Raw genomic sequence first — 18,235 nt, forward strand, 5'->3', positions numbered from 1 at the left:
GCCTCTGCCTCTGCCTCTGCCTCTGCCTCTGCCTCTGCCTCTGCCTCAGTACTGGGATTATAGTTTGTGCACTACCACACAAGGCTAAGACATGTAGATCGTATTCAGATGTTCATTCAGTGTTTATTTGGTATCTATTATGTGGTCGGTATTATCCTATCTTCTTCAAGCAAATTCTTCTTATCTTCTCGATGGCGAAGGTTCATAATTAAAAACTTCGGTTTTTAATAGCTGGCCAGTTCTCTAAAATAGCATCCTCCTTTGAGGCCTGTGGCTACAAAACAATGACTGCCAATCAAAATGATTTCCCAAAAGTCTAGCATTTATTTATCTTTCATGTTATTACTTATACATATTTTAAGATAATCAGGTCCCTCCTCTATGGTCAAGAATAACAATTTCTTCACAAGGGGGCTTTAAATTTTGCTGAGAGAAAGGTGCAGATGAAAGAAAACATCGTGTATCTGATTTAAAAACAATGTATGTACCTGCCAGTGTCTGGGCAGGAAACAACACACTCAAGGTGAAAATACTCATAACGATGGTATGGATAAAATCTCACAGAATATCATACCTATGATAGTAAGAAAAGCAAGACTAGACTCAGTTGAGATGCGGCAAAAAATCAAAATCACAAACTGGTCCAAGAAGGACTGCTTCTGTAAAGACTTGAAGAACCAGTAATAGCTAGAATAATCTAGCTATTATAATAATTATAAAGAAGAGCACTTCAAAACAGGAACATTTTAACACAATTAATTAAAATGCATGGCAAGCCCAGTGGCTTTTCTAACAAATTATTGAACACATTCAGGGAGACCTAAGAATGTTGGCTTTGGAGCTATATCAGCTAAACAGTACTATCAGTCTCACCGGTCTGTGAGGCCAATGAGAAAAGAAGACATCACACTGAAAAACGCATATTAAGCTTACTGCAAATAGAAACTATGACAGACATTACTTTGGAGATTAGCCATTCTGTAGACTGAGGTAAATGTGTACTGTTTGTAAATGTATTTATAGAGAGAGCTGTAGAGAGAACCTATGCTAGGCAAGTACTTTTCAACAAAGCTACATCCCTGTTTCTATGTGCATAATAGGTGTTAATTAATTAAGAAACCCATTAATTAATGTGGGAAGATTACTTTCCCTATCAATTAGCAGGTACTAAAAACACAAATTTTGTGTGCAATACATACTTGAAAGAAGTCCAGACTGGACTAAGAGAGTTGAACTATTTCAGATGGTTGTCATGGTACGTAGATTCCCGTCACTCCCCACAGCACTTCAGAGGCCCTATCTGTATCTCACAATCATCCAGGTAAAATAGACCAGGTGTCTATTTTAATTAATATTCATGGCATATTAATTAATAGGCCTGGCAGCTAGGTGCAAATGCTGCTACTCTATGCCAGAAAGCAACATTTTGGGGAACTGATGTTTGCTATCCTGGACAATAAACATTTTGACTGAAGAAGAAGGAGGAGGGCGAGGAGAAACCCGCTTGTGGTGATTTGAATGAAAATGGTCCCCATAGATACATAGGGATTGGCATTATTGGAGGAGTGGCCTTGTTGGAGGAAGTGTGTCACTGGGGGTGGGCTTTGAGGTATCAAATGCTCAAGCCAAGCCCAGTGTCTCTCTCCTCCTGCTGCCTGCAGACCGGGATGTAGAACTCTCGGCTACCTCTCCAACACCACATCTCTGAACTGTAAGACTCTGAACCTCTGAACTGTAAGACAGCTTCACTTGAATGCTTTTCTTATAAGAAATGGCACGGTCATGGTGTCCCTGAACAGCAATAGAAAGGCTAACTAAGGCATGGCCTGTTCTTGTTTGCTCATCTGTGTGGCAGAGCTAACAGGTTTTGTAACAGGGTTGAGCAGAGAATGAAATGAAACAACACTTGCGGAAATGCTGGGAGAATTGCTGCAGGGTGCAGGCGCTCAACATTGATCATTACTGTCAGTAATCTAGAAAAGAAAAAGACTATCTTCCACGCTCAGAGAGCAGCCTCTGACTTTAAATAACAGTAGAGTAGAAAGGAAAACACCAAAGAGACAGAAATGCAATCACTAGTCAATGAAATACGAAAACTCTCTAAGTCTCCCTTTTAAGTTATGAATCCATTTAGCTCACAGGGATCTCCCCATGGCCTTCTTCAGTTCTCCAATCCTTGCAATCTACACTGAAAGAATTCAGATTGGATAAGGGTTTGTCTATCTTGTTTTAATATTTTATTGTTTCTTTAAACTTGTACGTTCATTTTCTCCTTTCCAGAGGATTAAAAAAATGAAAGTGAATTAAATGATAAAATATACAAAGAATGATTTTTTTTTTATTTAAATAGAGTTAGGTTAGTTAACTATTGCCAGTGACTTTAATGGTTTTGTTATGCGAAGTTTTTAGCATTTAAAAATTACATTTTCTTCAGAGTCTTCCTATTATGGTCCTTTGGTTACAGAAGAGCAATGGTCTGTTTTTTACAAGCTAATTAAGCTCTGCTGTGGACAGAGCACAGGGCAATAACAACAGAGCAAGGTATACTCTGGTCCTGGTCTTTACAGGCCTTAAATTCTGCGGGAAAGGAGAGCATTGAGTTTCAGCAAAAGGTACAGGAAAATGAAAGGAGCTTGAGCTAAGCATTACGGGAACAAGAGATAGAACAGGATTGAGAGATGCTTGAGGAGTTGAGATGGCTGAGTAGGTCAAAGCACTAACTCTGAAAGCATGAGAACCTGAGTTCAAATCTCGACCACTTAAAAAAATAAAATAAAAAGCCTACATGACAGTGCTGTGCTGCCTATTGCAATGGCGGATGGGTGGTGGAGACAGTGGATTCTAAGGGCTTTCTGGCCCTTAGAAAAGAGCCAGTCAAAAAGGCAAGCTTTAGGTCTTACTATCTCCCCTTTCTTTCATAAGATTCCCTGCACTCTGCCCAAAGTTTGGTTATGAATCTCAGATAGAAAGACCTGGAGGGGACAGGAGCTCCACAGGAGAGCAACAGAACCAAAACCTCTGGGCCCAGGGCTCTTTTCTGAGACTGATACTCCAACCAAGGACCATGCATGGAGATAACCTAGAATCCCTGCATAGGTATAGCCCATGGCAGCTCAGTGTCCAAGAGGGTTCCCTAGTAATGGGAACAGGGGCTGTCTCTGACATGAACTCAGTGGCTGGCTGTTTGATCACCTTCCTCTGAGAGGGGAGCCGCCTTGCCAGTCCACAGAAGAAGACAATTCAGCCAGTCCTGATGAGACCTGATTAACTAGGGTCAAATGGAAGGGGCGGAAGATCTCCCCTATCAGTGGACTTGGAGAGGGGCATGAGAGGAGATGAGGGAGAGAAGGTGGGTTTGGGAGGGAATGAGGGAGGGGGCTACAGCTGAGATACAAAGTGAATAAACTGTAATTAGTATAACAAAAATAAAAATTTAATTAAAAAGAAGAAGACCAAAAAAAGGGGGGGGCAGGGGCAGATACAGTGAGATCTGTCTCGAGGGAAAAAGGAAATAAGATGAGGAACAATACAGGAAGATAACTAATACCCTATATTGGCCTCACATGCTCAAGCATGGGAAGCCACATTCACACAACACACCCACACACAGTGAGAGAGAACAAAATAAACAACAAAAGAGATGGCTAAAGTGAGAAAAAAAAAGATCAGAGGTCTATGGGAAGGTTAAGTAGTGAATATAATATGTAGGCAAAGGACAGACAAAAATGAAAAAGAACTATTAGAGAAAAAATTAAATGTGGTAAAGAACCTGACCGAGAATACCACAGAAGTATTACATACTGAGATAAGAAATTTCAGATCGTTATACACCAAATGAAAACCAACCACAAAATGGTTTGAAGTAGAACATAACTTACATAAATCGTTGCCAAGAACCTACATAAAATAGCTAACAATTAGACCACAGTGTATAACAAAACAGTAGAACGTATGATGACAAATAAATAATACAGTAATTCAGATTCAAGTTTCTTTCATTACAGTCCGGATTTGCAACAGTGGTTTGGGGTCTCATGCTCTGTTTACAGGCAAGGAGGTCCAAACAAAATCTATTGCTTCCTTTTTATAAAATTCCAGGGGATTTAAATAAAATGATTTGTTCCTTAAGTAATTTGAGCAACCGATCTCTAAACTCCAGTCGGGGTTTAAAAGCTCTCCCTAAAGTCTCTGTCTCCATTAAGTTGGCTAATGTGGTTATTCAGACACTCGTTAGTCTACGAGAGCAACTCAGAATCAGTGACTACAGATAGCTAATTGGCACTGAAGGTATAATCTACTAAAGAAAATCATCCCTAATATAGTTTTATGAACACAATACAAAATGCAAAATGTGTGATATAGCTCTTTTGATTTCCCTATCTCCCATTATTCTCCCATACTGTGTGTATGAGTGGAAGTGTGCACACACACACATACACACACACACACACACACACCTAGAACCTCTTAAATTGGTCTTTGACTTTAGGATGAATGACAAGAAGCCCAGCACTTGAAATTAAATCTATTTCCTAGGACCAATATGTTAAGCTTATTCATAAAGCATTCCATATTTAATATTTTGATTCATCAATTTTTTTTACCCATTTCAATGACTAATTTTATATATCAGTTTGGCTGGATTACATTGCCCAGGTATTTTGATCAATAATCTATTCTGCATGTTTCTGTAAAGTTGTTCGGGAAAGGGTTAACATTTATGTTGACCTGGAAAAGTATCTCCCAAAATGTGGATGAACCTTCTGCAATAAAATAAAACCTTGACTAGAGCACAAGTCAGGCCACTCCCATATCCCGAAGCCAGTAGGGATTCCACCAGTATCAGGCCTCTGGACCTGAACTACAATATCAGTTATTCCCTGTCCAATACCCTACTCACCAATCTTGAACTTCCTAGACTCCATAATGGTATGAGTCAATTTCCTTAAGTAAATCTCTCTATACACATCTTGGTTCTTTTCTGCAGAAAAAGAAAAAAAAAAAAAAACAAACAACTGAATAATACGGTTGTCCTACCTATGGGCTTTTGTACTCTTACAGTGGCTAAAGGTTGGGACTTTTAATATGTATTTTGAGGTCTAGCCTTTAGCTGGACCCCAAAACCAGACTTTCAAGGCTGTAATCATGGATAATGTTCAACTGGGTAGTCTCTGTACTGTCATATTAACTTCACTGGATCTTGACCTGTCTGAAACCTAGACCCTCAGGTTGTGCCTCCAGAATGGAATCCTGCCAAGTATCCCTGTCCTCTTGATGGTCTGGGGGTGCCCCCTTTTAGCATCAGTTTCTAGGACTCAGATAATTCTGCAAGTGTCTATGTGTGTGGTGTTTGTGGCTACATGCCCCTGGAATAGTGTTGCTTAGCCTAAACTTGGAGTTTTTCCATGCTTGGCCTAGAGGTATTTATGTCCTAATTATCCTTTGTTCTCCTAAATGGATCTTCTAGACATGGAAAATCCTAGCCCAGTTTTCAAAGGTTGGCCTAACTTCTGTTTTCTAGAAGCTAGACCTCTTCAAACTGTCAGGGCCCTTTGCGTGCTCATCAACTCACATACCCAAAACAAGCTTCTGACTGAGGTACAAAACCAAACATGCCTAGTTTAAGCTTCTGACTCCAATTTTCTTACTTGTAGCCCAAGCCTCCCATACTACACAAATGCACTCCACATTATAACTAACTCTTATGAACATACTGGCTCCTTCTAGCATTCCAGAGCTATGATAAGCAACCTTCAGAATAAACTTCTTCCATTGCCTGGAAGCAGTCTACTGAGCATTAAGAGCTACTAAAATATTACTGTTCCTGTCCTGTCCAGGTCTTAATATCTCCCCCTTCTTTCATAAGATTCCCTGAACTCTGCCCAAAGTTTGTCTGTAAGTGTCAGCATCTGTGCTGATATCCTGCAGGGTAGAGCCTTTCAGAGGCCCTTGGTGGTAGGCTCCTCTCCTGTTCCCTGTTTTCTCCGTGTTCTTATGTTCATCCTCTTTGCCTTTCTGAATGGGGATTGAGCATCTTAGCCAGAGTCCTCCTTTTTGCTTAGCTTCCTTAGGTGTACATATTTTAGTATGTTTATCCTTTATTATATGTCTAATATCCACTTATGAGTGAGTATATACTCTGATTGTCTTTCTTCTTCTGGGATACCTCACTCAGGATGATCTTTTCCAGTTCCCACCATTTGCCTGCAAATTTCATGATTTCCTTGTTTTTTATTGCTGAGTAATATTCCATTGTGTAGATGTATCACAATTTCTATATCCATCCCTCAACTGAGGGGCATCTGGGTTGTGCAAGGAGAGCAACAGAACCAAAAATTCTGGGCACAGGGGTCTTTTCTGAAACTGATACTCCAACCAAGGACCATTCATGGAGATAACCTAGAACCCCTGCACAGATGTAGCCCATGGAAGTTCAGTTTCCAAGTGGGTTCCATAGTAATGAGAACAGTTCTCTGACATGAACTGATTGGCCTGCTCTTTGATCACCTCCCCATGAAGAGGGAGCAGCCTTACCAGGACACAGAGGAAGACAATGCAACCACTCCTGATGAGACCTGATAGACTAAGATCAGAAGGAAGAGGAGGAAGACCTCTCCCATCAGTGGACTGGGGGAAGGAAATGTGTGGAGAAGAGAGAGAGAGGGTAGGATTGGGAGGGGAAGAAGGAGGGAGGGAGCTACAGGGGTGATACAAAGTGAATAAACTGTAATTAATAAAAATTAAAAAAAATAAAATGCAAAAAAAGTTACTATTCTCTGAGATCATCAATGACTCTCGGTTCAATTGGTCTTTCTGTCCTGCAGCATTCTGTTTTCATCTCTATTGCAGAGTCCCTGCATTGACAGAATTATCTATTTGCAAATGGTTTTATCCATATTGAATCTCCAAAGGGCAAGAATTCATTCTTGGTTTTTGCGGCTCATGGAACTAGCTCACCCTTTAGAGGAGTTTAATTTATTTTTGGTCCAGCTATTGACTTACATTTCTGGGCACTGCTAGTTTCTCTCACACTCTGAATAGAGAATAATGTTCCATCAACAAACAACCATCAACCTGGAATAAGTGATCATGATGTTAAATTACTTTCCTTCTGCATAAATTACTTTTCTTCCACACATCAATTTATATATAAGCTTTTCTATACATTGGGTCTCAGCTAGATTATAAATGAAGATGCCAGTGATTGGTGCTTTATCTTAAAAGTTATCCTGAGTGCCAGAAATTATAACAATCAGAAAGAAAATACCTAACAAACATATCTCCTGTCTAAAACCTATAGTTCCTTAGTTCAAACAATGAAAAAATATATGAACTCATAAAGTCTGTGGAAATATTTAGCACTCTGGGCTTTTTATTCTCTATTTGTAATGTTATGCTTTCTTCCTAAATGTTAAAATGCCAGTCAGAGTAATTCTTGTGTGTTAGCATTAATTTCCAAACATTATTGCTGGCCCAGGCCACAGAGGAAGACAATGCAGCCAGTCCTGATGAGACCTGATAGGCTAGGGTCAGATGGAAGGGGAGAAGAACCTGCCCTATCAGTGGACCTGGGGGGAGATAAGAGGAGAAGAGAGAGGGAGGATGGGATTGGGAGGATATGAGAGAGGAGGCCACAGCTGGGAAACAATGTGAATAAATTGTAATAAATAATAAATAAACAAAAGAAAAAATTAGAGTCATTTATGTATACTATCATATCATCTGCAAATAAAGAGACTTTGACTTCTTCCTTTTCAGAAAAAAAAGAATGGAAATGATGGCTTGAGTATCATTTCTCCCCCTCAAGCACCTCATTGTGGGGCTAGGTAACACGAATGAATCCCAACTGGTTGACAAACTGACAAAACTCAAAGTCTAAATTAAATAGATCGATTGTCTCACTCTTATCTTTACTTTTTAATGATTAAGTGTGGTTTTGATAGTGTTGAGACAAGTTCCCACAAGAATGTATGGATAAAATTTTCCGACTCATCAGAAACTGTCTATTCTCAGAAAGGAGAGACTCAAAGAGAAACTGCTCAGTTAATGACTTTGTGAGATACATTTAGTCATCCTGATGAAACTAAACACTTTACACTAAATGATCCTCATTTCCAGCCTACTGAGAATAAGATTTAGGGGCCGTGATTTCTAAAATCTTTACTTGATAGCCTACACCACACTTCACACACTACCTATACAAACCACTTGTCCGGACACTTCTCAAAGAACGATGCCTCCCAGATCTGTGCACTGCTCTTGTATATGGCCTGACCTACATTAGGATGGAAGAAGCAATCCGAAGCTTAGAACAAGGAAGCATGGAAGCTTCTGCTAGAGCCCCAAGCCACCACAGGAGTAGCCTGAACACCCTAGGACAATAACCTTAGGAGAGTATAATGGTGAACTCAAATCTAGAAACCTAGCCATGCCCAGTCATCAGTCGTCCTAATCCTGGCATCAGGTCTATGAGTCAAATGGCTCCTGCTTTATTTGACAACTGAATGTAATCATACAAAGATCGCTAATAATAATGCCGATGGTGATAATAATGGTGGCTAGCAAGGACCAGTCAACTCATGGAAGCCTAGGAAATCATATAAATTACTATGTTGAGATACTAAGCATTGTGATGGTTTATTATGCAGATTACTGGAATTATTTAACCAGGGGTATTAGAATGGGACTCCAGATTTTAAAATTTCAGTCACTGGATAAATGATAAGCTGAAAATAGCTCTTCATCCATTAAGAACTGGGTCTTTGGCATACCAAAGAAGACAACAGCCTTTTTTTTTTTTTTTTACTTTTTTATTTTTATTTTTTTAACTTTTATTAATTACACTTTATTCATTTTGTATCCCCCCATAAGCCCCTCCCTTCTCCCCTCCCAATTCCACCCTCCCTCCCCTTCCTGCATGCATGCCCCTCCCTAAGTCCACTGATAGGGGAGGTCCTCCTCTCCTTTTTTCTGATCTTAATCTATCAGTTCTCATCAGAAGTGGCAGCATTGTCATCTTCTGTGGCCTGATAAGGCTGCTCCCCCCTCAGGGGGAGGTGATCAAAGAACAGGCCAATCAGATTATGTCAGAGGCAGTCCCTCTTCCCATTACTATGGAACCCACTTGGACCCTGAACTGCCATGGGCTACATCTGTGCAGGGGTTCTAGGTTATCTCCATGAATAGTCCTTTGTTGGAGTATGAGTCTCTGGGAGGTTCCCTGTGTTCAAATTATCTTGTTCTGTTGCTCTCCTTGTGGAGTTCCTGTCCTCTCCAGCTCTTGCTATTTCCCACTTCTTACCTAAAATTCCATTCACTCTGCCCAACAGTTGGCCATCAGGCTCAGCATCTGCTTTGATAGTCTGCAGGGCAGAGGTTTTCAGAGGCCCTCTGTGGTAGGTTCCTAGGTTGTTTCCTGTTTTCTTCTGGCTTTCAGAGGCCCTCTGTAGCAGGTTCTTAGGTTGTTTCCTGTTTTCTTCTTCTTCTGATGTCCATCCTCTTTGCCTTTCAGGATGGGGATTGAGCATTTTAGTTAGGGTCCTCTCTTTTGCTTAGTTTGTTTAGATGTACAGATTTTAGGGGGGGTTATCCTATGTTGTATGTTTATATGAGTGAGTATATACTGTGTGTGTCTTTTTGCTTTTGGGACAACTCACTCAGGATGATTCTTTCCAGGTCCCACCATTTACCTGCAAATTTCGTGATTTCCTTGTTTTTCATTGCTGAGTAATACTTCATTGTATAGATGTACCACAATTTCTGCATCCATTCTTCAGTTGAGGGGCATCTGGGCTGTTTCCAGCTTCTGGCTATTACAAATAAAGCTGCTACAAACATGGTTGAGCTAATTTCTTTCTCAGCCCTTTTGTCTTTTGTATACAGGAGTGCTACTGATTTTTTTTTGAGTTAAATTTGTATCCAGCCACTTTGCTGAAGATGTTTATTAGCTGTAGGAGTTCCCTGGTAGAGTTTTGGGGGTCACTCATGTATACTATCATATCATCTGCAAATAGTGATAATTTGACTTCTTCCTTTCCAATCTGTATCCCCTTAATCTCCTTCAGCTGTCTTATTGCTCTAGCAAGGACTTCCAGCACTATGTTGAAGAGATATGGAGAGAGTGGGCAGCCTTGTCTTGTCCCTGATTTCAGTGGGATTGCTTTAAGTTTCTCTCCGTTCAGTTTGATGTTGGCTATAGGCTTGCTGTATATTGCCTTTACTATGTTTAGATATGTGCCTTGTATCCCTGATCTCTCCAATACTTTAAACATGAATGGATGTTGGATTTTGTCAAAGCTTTTTCAGCATCTAGGGAGATTATCGTGTGTTTTTTTTCTTTCAGTTTGTTAATATGGTGGATCACATTGATGGATTTCCGTATATTGAACCACCCCTGGGATGAAGCCTACTTGGTCATAGTAGATAATATCTTTGATGTGTTCTTGTATTTGGTTTGCAAGTATTTTGTTAAGTATTTTTGCATCAATGTTCATAAGGGAGATTGGCCTGAAATTCTCTTTCTTTGTTGAGTCTCTAAACTAGGGACTTTCTAATACTTTGGTGATGAAGACATGTCCGCAAATATAATGTCGTTTGGAACCCCACATATAAACATCAAAATAAAGACTATCTTATTAAAACAGAGATGAAATCCACAGTGATTTCTGCTCCTCCTCTCTCAGCCCCCTAAGATTATTCTAAAGAAGTATTAAATATATTTAAATTAGCAGCCTAGTTCACTAAACAAAGAGTACTGTAATACATGAATGGTGTGTGTGTGTGTGTGTGTGTGTGTGTGTGTGTGTTTGCACTTGTACATGCAAGTACACCCATTGGTGTGTATATGTGCACATATTTTAAGGTCGTAAGTTAACATTGAGTGTTTTTCTCAATCACTCTCCATTTTATGGGTCTTGAGGCACCTGGAATTTACCATTTGGCTAGTTTGGTTGACCAGCAAGCCCCAGGGATCCCTGTATCATACTTCCAAACCACACTCACATTATTATTTTGGTCCAAAGGCTGACAATCCTGATCTCGTGGGACAAGGAGTTCATCTGTTGAGCCATGCTCTAATCTACAGTCCCCCATCTTACAGACAACTCCAGTTACTGCCATTGAGATTCACACTCAAGTTCTAACCCAGGCCATTTGCTTGGAGCCATAGCCACCAACCTACATCTTGGCAGACCTCCTCCAGAGTATACATGTTTTTGTTCAATTGTCATCAGAGAGGCTTCATCCCGCAGCTGATGGAAACAAATGCAGAGACTCACAGCCAAAAATTAAGCAAAACTCAGGAAATACTGCAGAAGACGGGAAAGGATTGTAGGAACCAAGAGGGGTCGAGAATACCACAAGAAAAACCTCAGAATCAATGAACCTGGGCCCACAGTAACTCACAGAGACTGAACAGACAACTAGGAAGCCTTGATGAGACTGTCTGAGACCCTCTTATGTTGTAGTTTTGTAGCTTGGTCTTCTTATGGGACTAACAGTGGGAGTGGGGGCTGTCTCTGACTCCTTTGCCAGCTTTTAGGACCCTTTTCCTCATATTGGGTTACCTGGTCCAGCCTTAATATGAGGAGAGGTGGCTTGTCTTACTGAAACTTGACATGCCATGTTTGGTTGATATCCCTCAAAGGTCTGCCCTTATGTAAATAGAACAGAGAAGGAGTTGATTGGGTGGGGATTCAGGGAAGTGACTGGAGAGGAGAGGAGGGAGAAAAAACTGTGGTTTGGATGTAATCATCATCATCAGGATGATAATAATAATAAAGTTGTCTCTGAGAGAAATGAAAGAAAAGACTTATTTGGGGAGACTTAGAATTCCTTGCTGAGGCAAAGAGAATGTGTATTCCAATTCTGAACAAGGTCTATAAATAGTTTCAAATCTTACCTTGGAAATGAAAATGATGACAATACTGCCTGTTTTAAGGATCCTGGAGAGTATGGAGCATTAAAAGATTCTGGGAGCCCTTGAAACGCTCAGGTTTCCATGCATATAAACAACTCGGAGCGTTCACGCCCATGTTTCACAGAACTATTTTGGTTGCTATTTACATAAGCATCTTTTTCTACATCAATATTCATTGACTTCTCACTTGCTTTTCCTGTTTAGGTTTTCTGCTCAAATACTTGGTACAGAGATTGTGATATAAGTGTTTAACCAGTTACCAAAGTAACCAGTTACTGAAATCTTGCCTTTTTTTTTTTTCAGTCATACTGCCACTGACATGGAGCGAAGGGAAAGAAGCTGCAGACTAAGAGCTACAAGTCACATTTCACATCCTCCTAAAGTAAAAACACAAGGTGGAGGTGTGAACGGGAAGAAAAAAATTCCATCAAGAAATAAGGCAGAGGTCTGAGAAGGAGGCTCTTTTTACTATTTTTCAAAGACTTCAGACTTCACCTATGGCTTCTTTATGAGCTTCAATCAATAAATAAATTTCAAAGTAGGTACTTTTTCCACTTTTGGTTTACACTCAGTTTTGATCCATGTATCCCAATCTTTTCTCTACCTCTAAGATCACAATCTAAAAACTTGGAAGGGCCACAAGAAAGAAAATTCTCAAAGATGCTTTCTCCGCCAGCATCCTTATAATTATTTTCTGTGGGTTCATAATAAACTACTCTTTTTTTTTAAGACTTAATGCAACTAGCTCATCCATTCTAAAAAAGCAGAATCTAGATTTCTTACCACATACACCAGGCACACATACAGAAAAAAAACCAAAAACCAAAAAACAAAAAACCAATAAAACAAAGATGTATCTCTTTAAAACTGAATCTCTAAATTTTATATTTAATTATGTATATCATGTATGTCTCTCTGTGGGTGTGTGCACATGTGTGTAGGTGCCCATGGATGGATTTCTTGCAGCGAAAGCTACCAGAGGTTGTGAGCTGCCTGACATAATCACTGGGAACTGAACTAGGGCCCTCTGCAAGACTGGTGTATGCTGTAATCCATGGAGCCCCGTAAACACTGAATCTTAGAGAATGTGAAATATAATAGCTCATATCTCACCAAGACTCACACTGAAAAACTCTGCTGTATGTACAGTTTTTTGAGTTGTACAATTTTATGAATGCTACTTTGGCTTAAAAATGAGTATCGTTGGCTTGCCACCATCTGATTTACCTTTGATAGATGTGAAACAGCACGCTCAGTTAACAAGCCAGGAGCATTTCGTCTCTCCTTTAGCCACTGTTTTCTCAGTGTAGGTAATTCTACTTGAGACTTGTAGAAAAAAAAAAAACTTGTAGTAAAAAAAGATCAATAAACAGTTGGGATCTATTATTACTGATTATAAAGAAGCCACAGGTGAAATATATCTGCTGAGATGTTCTAGGTGTAACACATTTTTATGTGGTTTAGTTTGTTTTTATAGAGTCATCTACAAAAATGATTAAGAGAAGAGGCCTTGTCAGGCAGCCTAATAGCCGTGGTTGTTTGTATATGATGGAAAACTCATTTTTTGGCTGTATCATCTTTACAAAAAAGGACCCACAGAAGGCAAGATCTACTGAAATTCAGGGTCTTCCAAACAAGCAAGCTTCCCAAGCTGTAAGCAGACTATTGACCTTGTACTAATAAACAGGTTTTAGTGGATTTCAGGGTGGTCATTATGAAGCATGAGCTCTAGGCGGCCATCAGTCCTTCCGGGGCAGTTGAAAAAGAAATACACTCTTCTTCTTCAACTAGAAGCCAAAAGAAAATTGCAAGATTGACCACTCATGTTCCCATGTTGCTTTCCACAGCAGGAGAATAATTTGATGCTTTCATCTCCTTCTATTTCATTTCTATAGCACATCTTTTTATTTCCCATCCCTCCCAACTCCCAGTTTATTTGTCTTGCTTTGCACACTTCAATAGGGTGAGTTAAAAGTACTTGGACTATTCAACTTGTAGATCAGTACATAATAATAAACACACACTTAATCTAATTTTAGACATAATACAGTTCAAAGAACTACAAAACTGAAATGTCAGCTTCTCCAAATTCTGAATCTACTGCAAATAGTGAAACAGCCTTAACAGGCTTTCTCTTTGTCTGTATTTGTCTCTGCAAACACATCACTTTAACACTTAAAACTATTGTAAGTGTCCATATGTTTTATCTTCTATCTCCTGTCAACCCCAAGGTAGAGGATCAAAATTATATGTTTGTAGAAGTTGTGTTTAGCACATAAATATACTTCAAAAATCAATGCAGAAGTAGAAGTTGGGTAAGAACATACTTTTTAAGTTTCCCTGAATCAACTTGGGCTTCACTCAAGTCTGAGAGGTCGCTAAACATAACACTTACCTGGTTTCTGGCTCAGAGAAGCGACCTATTTTTGAATAGGGGAAAATAGGGAGGCGTTAAGTGTCAGAGTTCCAGCATCAGGTTTTGAAATTGCTAGAAATTGGGGGGGGGGGAGCGGGGTCTGGTGCATGCACTCTAAATGCAGCTTGAAAGACTAAGAAATACATCTGTGGTCAGCCACAAGCCACGTACTTTTCTGTAACTAAAGCCTTTGAAGCCTACTACCAAGTAGATACAGTTTCCCTCCAACACAGCCAGCAATTTACCGACCTCCTCAAACCAGCCCCTTATCATGTGGAAACCTCAAAGCACCAAGAAACAGAAAGTTGGTGGTTTGAATTCTCAACCTTTGAGTCATCCGAACAGATACGCAACAGTACAGGAGAACTCAGCATGCGGTAAGCCACGAGTCTGCCTACAACTACCGACAAAACCCACAGGTTTACAGTCTATTACTGCCATTTTACAGGATGATTTTATGTCCATTTATTTTAATCATAAACACATTTTGTGTCTTTTATAGCATTTATTTTTTGTATTTAATAATTCTACATAATTATTTGCCTATGACATACTAGAAAATTCTTTACCAGTTTTAATTTGCAAAATATGCTTAAAAGATGCAGTGTCTCTCTTAGCCCTGAGAAATTTCCTTTTTTATTCCTTTTTTTTTTTTCATTTTCTCTTTTTGACTATTTTTATCATTAGTAATTTATTCATTTTACATCCCCATCATATCCCCCTCCCTTGTCTCTTCCTGGTCCCACCCTCCCTCCCGCTTCTCTCCTATTCCTGTCCCCTAGTCCTCACAAAGTGGGAGCTCTCCTCCCTTACCAACTGATCCCAGACTATCAAGTCTCTTTAGGACTGCCTGCATGCTCTTTCCCTGTGGTCTGGCAAGGCCGCCTCACCCAGGGGATGAGACCATAAAGCAGGCAACAGAGTTCATGTCAGAGACAGCCTCTGGTCCCCTTACTAGGTGAACCACATGGATACTGAGCTGTTCACCTCAGTTTTATTCAAGCAGGGAGCCTATGTCCTCACCATGCATGATCCTTAGTTGGTACATCAGTCCCGACAGGCCCCAGTGGGCCCTGATTGTTTTTGGCTCTGTTGGTCTCCTTATGGAACTCCTGTCCTCTCCAGTCCTTTTAACCCCCAACTCTTCCATGAGACTCCCTGCACTCTGCCCATATTTTGGCTGTGAGTCTCAGTCTCTGCTTCGATGCTCTGCTGGATGGAGCTGAGGCACTACTTTTGATAAAGACAAATTCAGTAAGTTTTGTCCTTTCCCCAGATAATTCTGTAAGTGTCTATGTGTGGTGTTTGTGGCTAGCTTGTGTCTTTGTTTCTTGAATTTGTTCTAGTCCTCTTGGAAGCAGAAAACAAGACAGGATGAAGAATATAAGAGATTTATTGGGGCGATACCTGAAAAGGTATGGTGGTGAGAAACCACCAAACATCTCAGTTGAGCCCTGGATAGGAAGAGTCAGGTGAGCAGGAGGAAGAGAGGAACAATAGTAGAGAGGAGCAAAGTAGGCAGTAGGAGGGTCAAAGGCTCTGAGAACACACAGCATTTCTAGCCAACCCTGATGCTCAAGATGTGGAATCTCAGCACTTAGAGGCAGGGAGGTCAGGGGTTCAAGGTCATTCTCAGATACATTGTGAGGCCTGGCTAATGAAACCTTGTCTACAAACAAAACCAAATATATCAAAACAAAGGAATGCAGACCCTGTCTAAGAAAATTCAAAGAGTGTGGCATAAAATCTGTCCTTAGCCACCCGGGAGTCCTCTACCTCCCCCAAAATGGAACTCTGAATTTTTGTGACATATAAGCTTGGTATGTTTAGAAGATGAGATTTGGGCAAAAATGCAGTGATGGATTTTAAAACAATGGTACAATTGTTTAATTATACTTTCTGCAGTCAGAGGTCCAAGAGCTTCATTCTCATGACCACTATACTCCTACTGATTTGCTAAAGTGAAATGGCCTCCTGTTCACCTGTGTGAAATGGGTTAAATCATTTTAATCCCTGTTTCTCTTTCTAGTTACCTCTTTGAGCTCACTGAACTAGAAGACCAAGGAAAGTCTGACCTGGTGCAAGTTAACCTGCTGACAAGGCTATAACACAGCAAAGGGAAAGAGATGTTTCTACTGCAAACAATTTGAAATAAGCTTTTGTTGTTCGTTCAGTTACTAGGTTGTTGGTTCTAAAAACTCAAATCTTAGAACAAAAACCTTATTCTACAATTCATCTATACCAGGAAACCTCTCACTTAGAGGAATTGGGGGATATTACTTAATCCACAAACACATCTAACATCTAACACTCTATTTTTAGTACTTGGGTATATACCTGTTTATATTTCTCAACGAAAACTAGAAGCTGTGGATGAGAGTAAATTTAACCAAATACCTACATTATTCAAAACTCGGGACACATTTCCTAACATGTTGTCATGTGTTCCTCGGCATTTAATGTCTCTAACAGTTCCTAAACAAACATGAGTGGGAACAGCTCCGGACCTTAGGGTAAAAGGATAGTCAGCACTCCACAGAGAACCATGCATAAAGACAAACGTATACCCAAAGAGCTCGAGGAAATGACAAAACGTGACAGAAGCACCCAACTTTGGCTTCAGAAGAAAGCAATACCAGTGTTCCATTAAGATGGTATTTGTGGGGCTCCCTTGATATACACAGGTCTTTAAGGACCAATCAACCTGAAGACAAGGCCAAAGCTTCATTGGTAAGAACAGCAAGAACAACTTCATTAGGAAGTTATAAAGAGAATTAAAGACACAGAAAGCTCCTGGGCCCTCCTCATTCTGCCCTTGGTTTCCATCACTGGCTGGTAACCTGGAAAATTCTTATTTCATTATGTTCTAGCCCAGAGGAAAAGATGGCAAGCAGAGAAACATAAGTGAGATTTCAAGAGTTAACTCACCATGAAAAAATTCAACGTGATCTGGTTTTTTTAAATTGTTTTGTCTTTAGGCTGTCTTCTGGTGGTCATTAAATGGCAGGAAAAAAATCTGTTTGTACCATTTAAAGTATAAAAAATGTATTGGATCTCAAGAACATAGGCCTGGAACATATTCTGTGATGGTAGCAGCACTGTGGACAGAGGCTGGACGTGTCATCTCCAGTCTAAACAACATTCCCACACATTAAAGACACTTCCCAGGAGCACTTCCAAAAGAACTTTCAATGTCATCTGAAATCAGCCCTTTTCTGAAGAAAAGCATCCTGAAAAATGAAGTGTAGCCAAGGCAATTTTTTTTTCTTTTCTGTTTCAGAATTCTCCAGTGTTTTTACGAGGACAAATAGAATGTTACTCAAATCAATGAAGTGTATGTCATTGAAAGGTCTATATCATTGTGTGATATCAGACCTAGCTGCAATAAAAGCAAAAATATGAAGTCTTTTTTTTTAGATCAGATCTCTTAAAAACAAAGTGTTCCCATGAATTTTAAATGAGAAAAAAAATTTAATGACCAGAAGTGAACCCCAAAACCTGTATTTTCTCTGTCTAATTAGGATAATTGTTTAATAAATCATCCAGTCCCCTAAGAGCTGTTTTGTTTGCATAAATGGATTTCTAATTATATGAAAAGGCTCATTAAATTCTATGTCGTACAATTATAAGTAATGAAGGCAAAGCCCAAAGAGTAAAGATTATGAGATGGAAACTTTTTATGGGCCTTGACTCTTCACTTTGCTGTGACAGCAAAGGCTCCATTAATGTCATATTGGTCTAAAGAGACTCAGGTTAAGAGTAGAACCCTTCCTCCAAGATACTGAAAAATACATTAAATCTGTCTGTTTCAGATGGTTCTATCAGGCCTAGGATTCATATGTATTTATTTTCCTGAAGGAAACCATATCAATTTTCTTCATTCCAATGGCTATGAGAAGTTC

This window comes from Psammomys obesus, unplaced genomic scaffold, assembly GCF_907164565.1.
Source record: "Psammomys obesus unplaced genomic scaffold, mPsaObe1.curated_primary_1811, whole genome shotgun sequence".
Classification (NCBI taxonomy): Eukaryota; Metazoa; Chordata; class Mammalia; order Rodentia; family Muridae; genus Psammomys; species Psammomys obesus.